The sequence below is a fragment of the Macaca nemestrina genome (assembly GCF_043159975.1).
Source record: "Macaca nemestrina isolate mMacNem1 chromosome 8 unlocalized genomic scaffold, mMacNem.hap1 SUPER_8_unloc_2, whole genome shotgun sequence".
NCBI classification, from domain to species: Eukaryota; Metazoa; Chordata; class Mammalia; order Primates; family Cercopithecidae; genus Macaca; species Macaca nemestrina.
In genome coordinates, this window is record NW_027257566.1 from 295,123 (window position 1) to 308,925 (window position 13,803).

Sequence of the window (13,803 nt, forward strand, 5' to 3'; positions counted from 1 at the left end):
TCAACATTACAGTCCTGATTTGGTTTCTTCTGACCTTATTTTTCCTAATCTTAAAATAACTGTAAAGGGCACCCATTTTTCTTTAGTTAATAGTAGAAGACTGCATTGACATGGTTAAATTCCCATGACCCTCAGTTCTTTAGCAATGGACTGAATGGTTGGGATCATCCCTGAATGCAGTGTCTTGACCTCAGTAGAGATTATATTGAGAAATAAAGTTGATATTTATATTTTTATTTTTAATTCCAGTTTTCACTGACATTTTTAAATCCTTTCACAATTCACGTTTGTCTCAAAGGTATTTAAATTTAGAAATCATATCAAGTGAGGTTGGTGCCACAATGGCCGAATAGGAACAGCTCCAGCCTCTAGCTGCCAGCGTGAGCAACACAGAAGATGGGTGATTTCTGCATTTCCAACTGAGGTACCAGGTTCATCTCACTGGGGCATGTTGGACAGTTGGAGCAGGACAGTGGGTGCAGCCCAACGAGTGAGAGCCAAAGCAGGGCAAGGCATCGCCTCACCTAGGAAGCGCAAGGGGGAAGGGAATTCCTTTTCCTAGCCAAGGGAAACTGTGACACACAACACCTGGAAAACTGGGTCACTCCCACCCAATACTGTGCTTTACCAAGGGCCTTAGCAAACGGCACACCAGGAGATTATATCCCACGCCTGGCTCAGAGGGTCCCAAGCCCACAGAGCCTCTCTCATTGCTAGCACAGCAGTCTGAGATCTAACTGCAAGGCAGAAGCGAGGCTGGGGGAGGGGCACCCACCATTGCTGAGGCTTAAGTAGGTAAACAAAGCAGCCAGGAAGCTCGAACTGGGTGGAGCCCACTGCAGCTCAAGGAGGCCTGCCTGCCTCTGTAGACTCCACCTCTGGGGACAGGGCATAGCTAAACAAAAAGCAGGAGAAACCTCTGCAGATGTAAATGTCCCTCTCTGACAGCTTCGAAGAGAGTAGTGATTCTCCCAGTGTGGAGGTTGGGATCTGAGAACCAACAGACTGCCTGCTCAAGTGGGTCCCTGACCCCCAAGTAGCCTAACTGGAGAGCCTAACTGGGAGTAGCCTAACTGGAGTGGACCTCAAGCAAACTCCAACAGAACTGCAGCTGAGGGTCCTGACTGTTAGAAGGAAAACTAACAAACAGAAAGGACATCCACACCAAAACCTCATCCATACATCACCATCATCAAAGACCAAAGGTAGATAAAACCACAAAGATGGGGATAAAGCATGCAGAAAAGCTCAAAATTCAAAAAATCAGAGCACCTCTCCCCCTCCAGAGGAACGCAGCTCCTCGCCAGCAACAGAACAAAGCTGGACGGAGAATGACTTTGACAAGTTGAGAGAGGAAGGCTTCAGTTGATCAAACTTCTCAGAGCTAAAGGAGGAAATACGAACCCAGAACAAAGAAACTAAAAACCTTGAAAAAAGATTTGACGAATGGATAACTAGAATAACCAATGCAGAGAAGTCCATAAACGACCTGATAGAGATGAAAACCATGACACAAGACCTACATGACAAATGCACAAGCTTCAGTAACCGACTCGTTCAACTGGAAGAAAGAGTATCAGAGATTGAAGATCAAATGAATGAAATGAAGCGAGAAGAGAAGTTTAGAGAAGAAAGAGTAAAAAGAAATGAACAAAGCCTCCAAGAAATATGGGATTATGTGAAAAGACCAAATCTACATCTGATTGGTGTACCTGAAAGTGACGGGGAGAATGGAACCAAGTTGGAAAACACTCTGCAGGATATTATCCAGGAGAACTTCCCCAACCTAGCAAGGCAGGCCGACATTCAAATTCAGGAAATACAGAGGACACCACAAAGATACTCCTCAAGAAGAGCAACTCCAAAACACATAATTGTCAGATTCACCAAAGTTGAAATGAAGGAAAAAATGTTAAGGGCAGCCAGAGAGAAAGGTCGCATCACCCACAAAGGGAAGCCCATCAGACTAACAGCAGATCTCTTGGCAGAAACTCTACAAGCCAGAAGAGAGTGGGGGCCAATATTCAACATTCTTAAAGAATTTTCAAACCAGAATTTCATATCCAGCCAACTAAGTTTCATAAGTGAAGGAGAAATAAAATCCTTTATAGACAAGCAAATGCTGAGAGATTCTGTCACCACCAGGCCTGCCCTACAAGAGTTCCTGAATGAAGTACTAAACATAGAAAGGAACAACCAGTACTAGCCATTGCAAAAACATGCCAAAATGTAAAGACCATAGATGCTAGGAAGAAACTGCATCAACTAACGAGCAAAATAACCAGCTAACATCATAATGACAGGATCAAGTTCACACATAACAATACTAACCTTAAATGTAAATGGGTTAAATGCTCCAATTGAAAGACACAGACTGGCAAATTGGATAAAGAGTCAAGACCTATCAGTTTGCTGTATTCAGGAGACCCATCTCACATGAAGAGACACACATAGGCTCAAAATAAAGGGATGGAGGAAGATCTACCAAGCAAATGGAAAACAAAAAAACGGCAGGGGTTGCAATCCTAGTCTCTGAAAAGACAGACATTAAACCACAAAGATCAAAAGAGACAAAGAAGGCCATTACATAATGATAAAGGGATCAATTCAACAAGAAGAGTTAACTACCCTAAATATATATGCACCCAATACAGGAGCATCCAGATTCATAAAACAAGGCCTTTGAGACTTACAAAGACACTTAGACTCCCACACAATAATAGTGGGAGCATTTAACACCCCACTGTCAACATTGGACAGATCAACAAGACAGAAAGTTAACAAGGATATCCAGGAATTGAACTCAACTCTGCACCAAGCGGACCTAATAGACTTCTACAGAACTCTCCACCCCAAATCAACAGAATATACAGTCTTCTCAGCACCACATTGCACTTATTCCAAAATTGACCACATAGTTGGAAGTAAAGCACCCCTCAGCAAGTGTAAAAGAACAGAAATTATAACAAACTGTCTCTCAGACCACAGTGCAATCAAACTAGAACTCAGGACTAAGAAACTCAATCAAAACCACTCAACTACATGGAAACTGAACAACTTGCTCTTGAATGACTACTGGGTACATAACGAAATGAAGGCAGAAATAAAGATATTCTTTGAAACCAATGAGAACAAAGATACAACATACCAAAATCTCTGGGACACATTTAAAGCAGTGTGTAGAGGGAAATTTAAAGCACTAAATTCTCACAAGACAAAGCAGGAAAGATCTAAAATTGACACCCTAACATCACAATTAAAAGAACTAGAGAAGCAAGAGCAAACACATTCAAAAGCCAGCAGAAGGCAAGAAATAACTAAGATCAGAGCAGAACTGAAGGAGAGACACAAAAAACCCTTGAAAAAATCAATGAATCCAGGAGCTGGTTTTTTGAAAAGATCAGCAAAATTGATAGACCACTAGCAAGACTAACAAAGAAAAGCAGAGAGAAAAATCAAATAGATGAAATAAAAAATGATAAAGGGGATATCACCACTGACCCCACAGAAATACAAACTACCATCAGAGAATACTATAAACACTTCTACACAAATAAACTAGAAAACTTAGAAGAAATGGATAAATTCCTAGACACACACACTCTCCCAAGACTAAACCAGGAAGAAGTTGAATCCCTGAAGAAACCAATAGCAGGCTCTGAAATTGAGGCAATAATTAATAGCCTACTAACCAAAAAAAGTCCAGGACCAGACAGATTCACAGCTGAATTCTACCAGAGGTACAAAGAGGAGCTGGTACCATTCCTTCTGAAACCATTCCAATCAATAGAAAAAGAGGGAATCCTCCCTAACTCATTTTATGAGGCCAACATCATCCTGATACCAAAGCCTGGCAGAGACACAACAAAACAAGAGAACTTTAGACCAATATCCCTGATGAACATTGACACAAAAATCCTCAATAAAATACTGGCTAACCAAATCCAGCAGCACATCAAAAAGCTTATCCACCATGATCAGGTGGGCTTCATCCCTGGGATGCAAGGCTGGTTCAACATATGCAAATCAATAAACGTAATCCAGCATATAAACAGAACCAAAGACAAAAACCACATGATTATCTCAATAGATGGAGAAAAGGTCTTTGACAAAATTCAACAACCCTTCATGCTAAAAATTCTCAATAAATTCAGTATTGATGGAACGTATCTCAAAATAATAAGAGCTATTCATGACAAACCCACAGCCAGTATCATACTGAATGGGCAAAAACTGGAAGCATTCCCCTTAAAAACTGGCACAAGACAGGGATGCCTTCTCTCACCACTCCTATTCAACATAGTATTGGAAGTTCTGGCCATGGCAATCAGGCAAGAGAAAGAAATAAAGGGTATTCGATTAGGAAAAGAAGAAGTCAAATTGTCCCTGTTTGCAGATAACATGATTGTCTACTTAGAAAACCCCATTGTCTCAGCCCAAAATCTCCTCAAACTGATAAGCAACTTTAGCAAAGTCTCAGGATACAAAATTAAAGTGCAAAAATCACAAGCATTCTTATACACCAATAACAGACAAACAGAGCCAAATCATGAATGAACTCCCATTCACAATTGCTTCAAAGAGAATAAAATACCTAGGAATCCAACTTACAACAGATGTGAAGGACCCCTTCAAGGAGAACTACAAACCACTGCTCAATGAAATAAAGGAGGACACAAACAAATGGAAGAACATTCCATGCTCATGAACAGGAAGAATCAATATCGTGAAAATGGCTATACTGCGCAAGGTAATTTACATATTCAATGCCATCCCCATTAAGCTACCAATGACTTTCTTCACAGAATTGGAAAAAACTACTTTAAACTTCATATGGAACCAAAAAAGAGCCCGCATTGCCAAGACAATCCTAAGTCAAAAGAACAAAGCTGGAGGCATCACGCTACCTAACTTCAAACTATACTTGAAGGCTACAGTAACCAAAACAGCATGGTACTGGTAAGAAAACAGAGCTATAGACCAATGGAACAGAACAGAGCCCTCAGAAATAATACCACACATCTACAACCATCTGATCTTTGACAAACCTGAGAGAAACAAGAAATGGGGAAAGGATTCCCTATTTAATAAATGGTGCTGGGAAAACTGGCTAGCCATAAATAAAAAGCTGAAACTGGATCCCTTCCTTACTCCTTACACAAAAATTAATTCAAGATGGATTAGAGACTTAAATGTTAGACCTAAAACCATAAAAACCCTAGAAGAAAACCTAGGCAATACCATTCAGGACATAGGCATGGGCAAGGACTTCATGTCTACAACAGCAAAAGCAATGGCAACAAAAGCCAAAATTGACAAATGGGATCTAATTAAACTAAAGAGCTTCTGCACAGCAAAAGAAACTACCATCAGAATGAACAGACAACCTACAGAATGGGAGAAAATTTTGGCAATCTACTCATCTGACAAAGGGCTAATATCAAGAACCTACAAAGAACTCAAACAAATTTACAAGAAAAAAACAAACAACCCCATCAAAAAGTGGGCAAAGGATAAGAACAGACACTTCTTAAAAGAAGACATTTATGCAGCCAACAGACACGTGAAAAAATGCTCATCATCACTAGCCATCAGAGAAATGCAAATCAAAACCACAATAAGATACCATCTCACACCAGTTAGAATGGCGATCATTAAAAAGTCAGGAAATAACAGGTGCTAGAGAGGATGTGGAGAAATAGGAACACTTTTACACTGTTGATGGGACTGTAAACTAGTTCAACCACTGTGGAAGACAGTGTGGCGATTCCTCAAGGATGTAGAACTAGAAATACCATTTGACCCAGCCATCCTATTACTGGGTATATCCCCAAAGGATTAAAAATCATGCTGCTATAAAGACACATGCACACGTATGTTTACTGCAGCACTATTCACAATAGCAAAGACTTGGAACCAACACAAATGTCCATCAATGACAGACTGGATTAAGAAAATGTGGCACATATACACCATGGAATACTATGCAGCCATGAAAAAGAATGAGTTCTCGTCCTTTGTAGGGAAATGGATGCAGCTGGAAACCATCATTCTCAGCAGACTATCACAAGAACAGAAAACCAAACACTGCATGTTCTCACTCATAGGTGGTAACTGAACAATGAGATCACTTGGACACAGGAAGGGGAACATCACACACTGGGGCCTGATGTGGGGTGGGGGGAGGGGGGAGGGAGAGTATTAGGAGATATACCTAATGTAAATGACGAGTTAATGGGTGCAGCACACCAACATGGCACATGTATACATATGTAACAAACCTACACGTTGTGTAAACATACCCTAGAACATAAAGTATAATTTAAAAAATCATATCAAGTGTGAAATAAAGAAAATTATATAGAGAGAGGGAGAATAGAATCTATAAATATGCATGTTTGCGTACATACATCCACATACATACATATGTGTATGTATGCAGTAATTTTATTCTCCTAAAGCAATGCCTCTGCCTTCCACCCTCACTGTACATGTCCTAGTCCTGTGATGTCCCTGGAACTGAGCACCTGACTTCCTTCTCTGCCTCCCACATGAACAGGGAATAGAAATGGAAACTACACTCTGTGGTTACTGTTGTGAAAATCCATGTCCCCCACAGGCTAGTTTGGCATCTTACATTCCAGTTCCCATTGTAAAAAAAAGCAAGCAACAAACAAAAACTACAAAAGAAAAAATGAAATATTTAAAAGTCTAGAGCCACAGAGGTTCCGAATTCATCCACCACCCACAGTGACCTCTGCCGCCCTCCAGACCTGAGGGCAGTTGCGCCTGAACAGCCTGCCTCTTCACCATCCATGAAAAGAGGTGACCTTAAACTTCAATAGATTTTACTCTGTTCAAAAGGAACCAGGTCAACATTCAAAGTCAGTGGTCTGACAACTCTAAGCTTTGGCCAGAAAGTATTGGAAACATTTAACGTGCAGTGGATGAAGCAGCCTGGCCCCACTGCACACAACACACCCGTGGGGACTCAAAGGAGGATACTCAAGATACGCTGGGTGGAAGTGAGGACAGACCCAGAAACACGGCGGGTAGGGGGGTCAAACCAGGAAGGCTCAAGCCCTGACCTCCTCCTAGGCCCTGCCCCTCCAGAACTTGCAGGTTTTTCTGACCCAGAAGTGGATTTCACTGATGGAAAAGAAGTTCAGTATTTCTGGTCCAGCCCTGTAAGCTGCTCCCGTCGCCCAGCCTTCCACACCCCTGCAGACGTCACAATCCCTACTCCCACTAACCTGACAAGGGAACTATGCATCGCCTGGAGATGGTCCTTGGCCTGCAACCCGGCGATGGGGTCCAGGGTCTGTGTCCATTTCTGGTTAAAATTGCTCTAAGGCTGGTCGCTGTCTTGGCCTTCCCTGCTTCCTCTCTGTTCAGTTCTCCCCTTCTCACCCCATATGAAGCTTTTACTCAGGAGATGGATTATCGCCCGTCTTGGAACATCAAGGACACCACCAGGATACCACACTGTCTCCTTGACCCTGGGATTCTGCAGACCTCAGTCTTCTCCTGAGGTCCCCTCACTCCCTACCTAATTTTTTCCATCCTTCTGGGGCCTGGGTCTGCTACACTTCAGGCTTCCTCTTCACAGTCACAGAGGGAGCCCCCTTCATCCTTGGGCTCTGGCCACAGTTCACCTGCTGCAGGATACTCAGTGCCTTTCAGTAGTTCATCCAGACATCCAGTTGGAAGTAGGATTTCCTGGAAGGAAAGCAGGACCCCAGAATTACACCAAATTCTAACACAAGAGCCCAGATTCCCCTTCTGCATGGGACATTAAGCTGCAAACACTACATAGGCACTTAATGCTCAGCTGCCCTTTTAACATCTGGTTCAATTGTGTCTCTCCTCCTTGGAATATCTCAGAAAATATATCTCCACCTAGAGTTGTTTAAACGCATCATCCTATGTGATTCCAGACCATCAGGGGGTACAATGGGTCCTCACCAGAACTGCCACTCTGCTTGGAAGACTTAGAAAATCCTGAGGCTGCTCAGAGGGTCAGATTCCCATTTCGGTGTTTCAGAAAAACTTCAGTCTTCTCCAGACAAGTGAGGATACAGAAAATGTCTAGTCTCTGGCACATCTTTTGCAAGCAATGGTGGCTCCCAGGAATCAAAACTATCAATGAATATATTTTTGAGACTCTGGTCAAAAGAAGAGTCATTCTGCAATTTCAGGTAGGATGGAGTGGTTCTGTGGCTCCTGAGGTGATTTTGAAAAGATCTTGACTCTCACAAGGACCATGGAGGACATTTCTGGCATTTCCAGACCAGGAGGAGTGACTGATGGACCTCCAGTGTTACTAGGAAAACTTTTTGTTGGACAGCTTTGCTCTGGCTTTCAGGCCTTCACATAGGTTGCTTAGATCATGGAAGTGCTTCTGCATTTTTGCATAGGCTCAGGATGCCTTCTCAAGTCGTCCCTGCAATTATGAGACAGTTTCTGTTTCCAGAGGTCACTTAGAATAACACAAGAGGCTTCACCTTCAAAGGGATACCAGACAATATAGCCACAGTTCAGCCAAGATTATCTGTGTTTACATACCTGTAAAGTAACACTCCTAGTTACCTCCATTAACTTGGACATCTTTCATGAATAGAGAAACTCTAGTGATTGTTATATAACAGCTGCCACAAAAATTAACCAATAAAAATAAATGATAAATGAAAAATAATAATTATGATAATGAACACAATGACCTAAATAGTAAGAATTTTAATACTGGTGACAATATGAACATAAGGATACAAAAATCAATGTGGAGATTCTCCTAAATATACGAAAAGTTCACAAATTGGGTCCTCCTTGTGTAATTTGGAGTCAGAGTCAAAGAATTTCACTATGAAATGTGTTCCATGATGGCAAACATAAGAAACAGGAGGTGAAAGGAAAGCAAGCCACAGGAGAGCATGGGCTAATAGGACCACTTGTGTGCAACCTCTTTAGTCAAGGACTACCAGCCAGAAGTGAAGAGAGTTTGGCTTGTGTCTTGCCTACCACTGGGCACACAAAAGCTTTCAGTAGTGCAACCAGATGGCTGGTTTGGCCTGGCTCCCTGCAAAGAAGACATGTATCTGATCCCCACCAGACCATCAGTCCTGGAACTCAGAATCCTACATGCAGTAAACATGAAGCTCCAACTCTATAGCTGACTTCACCTCCTTACTGTCCTTCTGCCATCTGGTGTTTCAGGTGCTCTCCAGATCTGGACTTCTTGGCTCCCCTACCTTTATCATGTGAAGTCAGGATGTATCATTCTCAGTGTCCTCCTGCCAGTCCAAGGTGAAACTCACCAATACAGGCATACCCTGGATGGACTTCCTTGGGATATTTAGAAAACAATGAGCTTGCTCGGGGGTGGTGTGAGCCCTAGGAGTAGAGTTACAGTCTCCCATGGAAACCTGAGAGGACTTAGAATATTCCCAGAGGCCTAAGCAGTCCAATCTGCCCTGGAAACATCAGGAATGATATACTTGGTCTTCCTGAGGCTCCAAACTTTTTCTAAATAAACTCATAGGTTACAGAACCATTTTTCTCTCAGGAGCTGAAGTGGAGTTATTTGCCTTCTGCCAGCATCTCACTTTTTTTATTTTCTAAGTTAGATTTTGAGCCCAGAAGTAGATATTCCTTGTATTTGATTTACACAGGGAGCTTCCTAGAATGGATACTTTCTGCATTCACTCAGGTATTCACAAAATGCTGCAGTTCTGCTGAAAATCTATGAGATGACCATTTGATCACCCAAGCAACTTTAGAATGTGTCTTCTATGGAAGCCCTGGAGCCTCCCTTCTGGTATTTCATCCACTGCTGGTACTGAGTACCCAGGGTGAAACCCTCCCTCAGACATTGTCCAGTCTAGAGATGGCACTGACGTGATGGGGCTCAAGAATCAAATGGTAGAAGACCAGCCAGGAGGTGAAGTCTCAGTAGGCTTGGGGGCTTAATGTTCAATGCACACCAGACTTCTGAGACTCAGGAAGCGGGTGTGGATCTGTCTGCCCAGTGTTTCTCATCTACAGCCTGGACCAGCCATTTCTTGGGGTGAACTACTGAAAGCTTTTGTATGACCTGTGTCAGGCAGGACTCTGGCCAGACCCTTTTCCATAGTCCATTTGTAATGTATTTCCACGTGGCGCAGCCATCTCCACTTTTGCCCAAGCCCTCATGTGGCTCAGAATTATTCTCCCTACTGCCACTTTTCTTTGCCATCACAGAAGACATTTCAAGATGCAGCCCCAAGCCTCTCCCTGTAATCAATAACATGAGGGCTCACATGGGAACAATGTCACAGGCTTACAGGAATATGCTCTTAAATATCTGCTTTTTTATTATTCTATTCATTAAAATGACATTTATATCATCACCATTGTGATTGTTATTAATGTTATTATTATGTGGGTACAGTTCTTTATCACGGATATATTTCTGGTAGTTATTATGCAATGTTGAATAATTTTTTTAATGTTCTGAAGACTGTTGAATTTGCTGAAGCTGATTAAAAGACAACCTGAAAACATACATACCACATCAACCCCAAGACTCCTACTGTACCAGCTGGTGTCCTGTAGAAGAATGGGCTTCCTGACTTTTTCTTTTCTTTTTCGGGCAAGTACCTATTCATACCAGCATAGGAGATGGATGAAGTGCACCCTGGTCTTGCCATGGGCTCAGAAAGAATTCATACATATGCTTTATGTGCTAGGAATTCTATGTGTAGGCCTGTGAGCCCTAGAATGCACTTTCTTTCACCAACTAGTCCACCTAAAAGTTTTCTAAGTCAAATTCCCCCTCCATGCTTGGATAGGTCATGAATGGCTTTCTGTTACCCACCTAAGATGAAGGGATATTGCTAAATCAGGTTTGTGGCCAAGAAACGTTTACCTGGAGTGGCAGGAGAGGGACTACCTGTTCATCAGTCTCTGCAACATTTTCTTTTTCTTCTTTTTTTTTTTTTTTTTTTTTTTTGCGATAGAATCTCGCACTGTCGCCCAGGCTGGAGTCCAGTGGCACAATCTTGGCTCACTGCAACCTCTGACTCCCAGGTTCAAGTGATTCTCCTGCCTCAGCCTCCTGAGTAGCTGGGTTACAGGTGCATGCCACCACGCCCGCCTAATTTTTGTATTTTTAGTAGAGACGGGTTTTCAGGCTGGTCTCAAACTCCTGACCTAGAGACCTGCTGGCCTCGGCCTCCCAAAGTGCTGGTATTACAGGCATGAGCCACTGCGCCCAGCCCCTGCAACATTTTCTAAGTCAGTACAGTAGTTCTTTGAACCACCTTTTCAGTCAAAGAACTCATGAAAAAGTCCTCCAAGAACTTGTGACCTTCTGGAAATTGTCATAATCTCTACAGGTGTCCAGAGTCATCCAGAGCTGTATTGCAAACCACTGACTGGGTTCCACCATTATTAAAGCAAATGCAAAATATGCCATGCCCACCAAAAAAAATCCAGAAGCCATGGTATTTAGCTCTTTCCATCTTTCTTGCCTCCTGCAGGTGGGAGAGTACTGAGTATGATGCCCTCCTACAGCCTCTGGAGGACATGCCAGTGCCTAGAGGTACCAGTAGAGAGGGGCCATGAAAGAGCAGATGACAGCCAGGTGGCTGGGAATGACATTGTCCTGGGGTTTATTGCTTGTCATGAACTCTGCCACCGGGCAACATGTACGGGTCTGGACCCGTGCCTTCTCTGGATCCCTGCCCCATCAGCCAGCTATCTTATCTCCTGAAAGCTGGTAGGTGTTGGTCAGCATGGTGTTGCAGGACCAGGGTTATATTAACATTCCCTCTTAGGCTGAAACACCAGAAGTTAACACAGGAGTCTCCAGGTGTGCACATGCCAACGTCCAGATTGTTTTTCTTCTCATTCTAGATGTTCATCCTTGCTTTCTGGGACTTGAAATAACCCTACACTGCCAAATATTTATGCCCATTATCCACTTAGGGAAAACTCGTATGTCCCAAGTCCATAGGGCTAGTATTATTATCAGTATTATAACCACTAGTACTAGTATCATGATGATCATCATTCCTGTTAATATTCATCAATATTTTTATTACTACCATTGTTAATATGGATTTTTCATTATTGTACAGCAAGGAATATAGTTTATCCATTCACAAATGGTGTTCAGTTACTAAAGATGACTACAAGGCATGCTCTGCAGACATATACACACACAGCTGTCCTGGAGACCCAGCTTTGCCACCAATTGCTCTTTCATAAGATGAGCTCCCCCTATACCCACCAGTTTTTCACGACTTGACCTGAGCTGGTTGGGCTAGACCTGGAAAAGCTTCCTATTCTCAGCTGTACCTGGAAAAATTTTAAAGACTCTTCGGAGGCCCAGTAATAGCTTTTGGCAGCTTCCAAGACCAGGGAGGGTTTCTTGGCCATTCAGAGCCATTCAAATATTCTAAGTAAACTCAAGGAACCGGAAACCCCACTTGCAGTCATGAAATACCAGTGAATGGCCTCTGTGAGTCTCTTCAAGTTTTTCAAAGATAACCGCCTGGAAAGGCTGGCCAGGAAGTCACCCAAGCCCACCCCTCTGCAGGATGTTCTATGTCAGCCAGGGACCCAGTGAAATGCCATTGAATAGAAGCGTGGAACAGAGACAGCATGCCTGAGCTTCTGGAAACATTCTAAGTGCCCTTGTTGGCCCAGAAAAGACTGGTGCTGCCATACGAGGCACAGATATGGCAACTTAGCCACTCGAGGAACCACACAAGGTTTAAAAGCTCCCAGGAAGTCCAGGAAGGGCAAACATGGCCTTTTAGAGCCATCAGATTTTATTCTAAGTCTACGTGGGAGACAGTGCACTTGGCTTCATAAAAACACCAGTGGAGGTGCTATCACCTGCCCCAGTATCCGGTCTTTTCCACCTCATCTCAGAGCCAGGCAGCCACCATTTCCCAAAGCTGCTGTGCAATGAAAGGGGAATATTCTAGGTGCTCTCCTGTGCCCACGAAATTCTGTGGCTGCACTAAAGGCAGAAGTTGTCCTCCGGAATGCTCTTCAGGAATCTGACAACACTAGTCAAGATTAAAGAAGTTCAATTCAACGTCACACAAAACCAATCACAAAAAAAAAAAAGCATAGTGAGACAAAATGATGAACACATCTGCTAATAATCATGAATGACAATAACAACAATGATGATCTTAGTGATAATGCCACCAACACTGTTAATGGCAGTAACAATAAACCTGAGGTAATGGGTGTTAGGGTCCCGATTCACCGATGTGAAGGATGGCGCCAATTTCTGGCCTTACAGAAATAAAGGAAAAGTAAACACCTGAAGGAGGAGAAGGTGAACCTGGAGCTCCCGCCGGCCTCTGGGGGCTCCTTGGTGGAAGGAGAGGGACTTGGTCCTGAGTCTGCACAGGATCCACCCGCACCAGAACCCGGGAGTCCCAGTCCCTGGATGGGAGCCCCGGAGCCCGGGTCCTCCAGCCCTCGCTGCCGCCGCTCCTCGCGGAGCCCGGACCCCCCGCGCCACCTCAGCCTCAGCGCGGCTCTGCGAGGGCAGCTCCAAGGATGCTCCGGGCCCAGAGGGGGCATCCGGCCCCAACAGGATACTGACGCCCTGAGGGCGCGAAATAGCGCGGCCTGAGCAGGGCCCGCCATCTTGGGCCTTGCAAAAAGAGTGGCCTCTTCAACGCCCCCACCCGGAACCTCCCCGGAGGCCCCAGCCCCAAAGCCAGGGCGGCCGCGCCTCCCTCACCCTGGGTAAAGAAACCTCAGGTCTTCCGTGGAGACCCGGTTCGCCGCGGGAAGCAG

At 43.8% G+C, this 13,803-nt stretch overlaps 1 protein-coding gene across 5 annotated transcripts in view; it reads right to left on the bottom strand.

Annotated features, from left to right (window-relative positions):
• The window catches only part of LOC139361100 (SH3 domain and tetratricopeptide repeat-containing protein 1-like), a 131,284-nt gene extending 117,481 nt beyond the window's left edge, over positions 1-13,803 (bottom strand). Inside the window, exons 1-2 of one of the 5 annotated variants that reach the window (XM_071089579.1) lie at positions 13,748-13,803; positions 7,550-7,719 (exon numbers count right to left, since the gene is read on the bottom strand). The gene's annotated coding sequence lies outside the window, so the exon portion shown is untranslated. Of the gene's footprint in view, positions 1-7,549; positions 8,660-13,318; positions 13,714-13,747 lie in introns of those variants that run through there. The other 4 variants (XM_071089576.1, XM_071089578.1, XM_071089580.1 and 1 more) reach the window with 4 other exon arrangements.